This window comes from Ananas comosus, linkage group 17 (assembly GCF_001540865.1).
Source record: "Ananas comosus cultivar F153 linkage group 17, ASM154086v1, whole genome shotgun sequence".
Lineage (NCBI taxonomy): Eukaryota > Viridiplantae > Streptophyta > Magnoliopsida > Poales > Bromeliaceae > Ananas > Ananas comosus.
The window spans coordinates 4761904-4764888 of record NC_033637.1 but is presented as its reverse complement, the minus strand read 5'-3'; positions in this window follow the sequence as shown (position 1 = coordinate 4764888).

Sequence of the window (2985 nt, the reverse complement as noted above, 5' to 3'; positions counted from 1 at the left end):
GGCGGCGGCGGGGAGAGGATCGGCGGAGGGCGAAGAAGGAGGCGGCGGCGGGGGGAGGAGGAGGGCGGCGTCTCTGAGGGAGAACTCGGGGGCGGAGGGGCGGAGGATGAGCCAGAGGAGGAGGAGGAGGAAGAGGAGGGAGAGCAGCGGGGTGGACAGGAGGAGGAGGAGCTTCCTGGAGATCAGCCGCGACCTCAGCTGGTGGGAGAGCCCTCTCTTGGAGCAGTCCCTCGGCGACGACGACGATGAGGATGATGATGCCGCCTCAAAGAGGAGAGACATAACTTTAGTTTTGCTTTGTTTTTTTTTTTTTTATTTTATTTTGTTGTATGATAGTGTTGATGGACAGGGAGGGGGTTTATATATGAAGATGGAAAGGAGGAAGAGAAGGTGGTGAAAGGTTTGCAATTATTTCTGACACAGCTGTAGACCAAGGAGAGAGAGAGAGAGAGAGAGAGGATGTACTCATCAGCTCGTATCAATGTCATTGATGTCTGTGTCCCAAACAGTACAAGGCCATCTACATCCTGTTGAATCATTCAACGGACTAAAAATTAGGGAAAAAAATATCCCTACTAATATTTTTCTACAATACAATACTTTTAATGTAATTATTATACACCTCGTAGTAAAGTCATTAAGGTAAAAAAACAAACAAATATAATTTATAGATAAAAAAATTTAAAAGCTAATAAAAATTTAAAAAAAACTTACAATTTTCCACTCTGTTTCTTCTGCACATGAGCAATTCAAACTAGTTCCTTTTTTTGCTTTCAAGTTTCAACAATTTGAGTGAATTTTTAAATTTATGGGGAGGAAAAAAAACGTCGACCGCTTTAAAGATTTGTTTTTCGTGTCTTCTTAAGATATCTATGATCACTTTCCCCTCTATTTTACCCCCGCCAATTCGACGAGAAAAAGGCATACTAATATATTAGAAGCAGATTAAACTGTGAGAAAAAACGAATATCAGTAATATTTATAATTATAATTTATTTTAATGTTTTGAAGCTATAAGAGCAAAAGATACTGAGATGTTTTTTCACTGATGTATACATGTGTGAACCTTGAACAGCTTGTTACAGCATCGAGACAAGAAGTACACAGGGGCTGTGCAGTTGCAGGTAATTACAACTGCAATTGTATTGTAATTATGACAAGGGTTAATTGCATACAGCTCTTTCTAAACACAGTGAATTACAAATATATTACTACAAAGTTCACCTTTCTTATATTATTGCTGTAAAAGTCCAGTGATATTCATATTTGTCCCTCTTATTTATTACCGTTAGAAAACTGTTTATTTTTTAACAATAGATATGTAAAATATAAAGTTTGCCATCACAATGTCCCTCCAAGAACCTCAATTACTACAATCGTACAAAAATGTCCACCTAAAAAATTTCAACGGTCATCTTCTTCCTCATATTTTTTCTCTTTAAAACCCAACCCAATCCACTATTATTATAACCTCTTCTCTCACTCATTTTCTCCTAAATTTTTTTTTTTTGAACAAAATAAAAAAATTATAAAAAAAATTTGAATAAAAAAGTAACACACGACATAGGAGAAGCAACAAGCGCCGTGAATGAATGAGACGGAGAAATTCTAGTTACGAATTTGAAACTAACATTAAGGAGAGAGAGGAAGAGAAAGAGGAAGAAAAATTCTCATTACTAAGATTTTAATCGAAAGAAGAAAGTATAATATAAGAAGGATAAAAATATCAATTTACCTTATTAATTAATCAAGATTAAATATTTTATCTATGATTAACTAAATTTTTCTATTAATCAAGATTAAATATTTTATCTATGATTAATTAAATTTTTCTAACGAATTCTAACAGTCAAGCAAATTTGAAAACATTAACACTTTTGCAGAAATAACATAAAAAAGTAAAGCTTTATTGAAATATATTTATAATTTGCTATTTTTATAGAAAGTTGCATGCAATTATCTCTTATGACAACATGCAAATGTAAATCTCATTTTTGCTTTGACACGTTTGATTCCAACTATTTCAAACTGCATGAAATGATCCAATTACAGCAATTAAAACTAAACCTAAACTGGTCAGAGCTTCAACTGCAGTAGTCAAAAAAAAATAGTAACTTACAAAACCTCACCTTACTCCCTTGTCACTTTTTAAACAAAAAATGTTTTTATTTTCCGCATTATAGATAATCTCACTACTACATTAGTGATAAAATTTACAAATACATATCTCAACTACATACAATCAAACAAATCATTTACCGTTACAGCACTTTCTACTGCATCCAAACAAATAAAATATAAATAATTATAACTACTACATTTTGAGCTGCATACATATCTAACCACATTGCATTTTTAAGGGCTTTTTTTGCATTTAGACCCCTGACAAATTTTTATTTTAAAAATAGCCCTGTCAAAATTTAATTTGCAAAAATGGCCCTGGACCTGCCACGCAAGCGCCACGTCAGCGCCACGCGGGCAAGACTGGGCCCGTATGTTAAGTTGAACACAGTGAACCATTCACCGTGTTCAAACACGGTGACTGGTTCACCGTGTTACGTATTTTTGTGAAATAAGGAGTAGGGATGTCAATAGGTATGGATATCCGAAATATTATCCGAATTCAAACCCGAATAAATTTTATATATAGAACTAGGCTACTATACTATCGGTAGCACGGAGCGCTCCGTGCTACCAAGTTGTTTTCGATGATGCGTCTTCCAAATCGACGATCGGCTCCGTTAGACTTGATCTACACTATTAAAAGTATTTAGAAACTAAATTTCAGAATTTTTCGATATCATTTACCTATCAAACAAGTAGTCTAAAATTGAACGGCTGAAAATAAAAATCTCATGAAAAATAGATGAATAAAAGATTTAATTTAAGATCAGATGATACTGATCTTACTCTAAATAGTGAAAAGAATTTTCTATAAATTTTCATTCATTTAGATTGTTTTACACCGTTAAACTCACAAACACA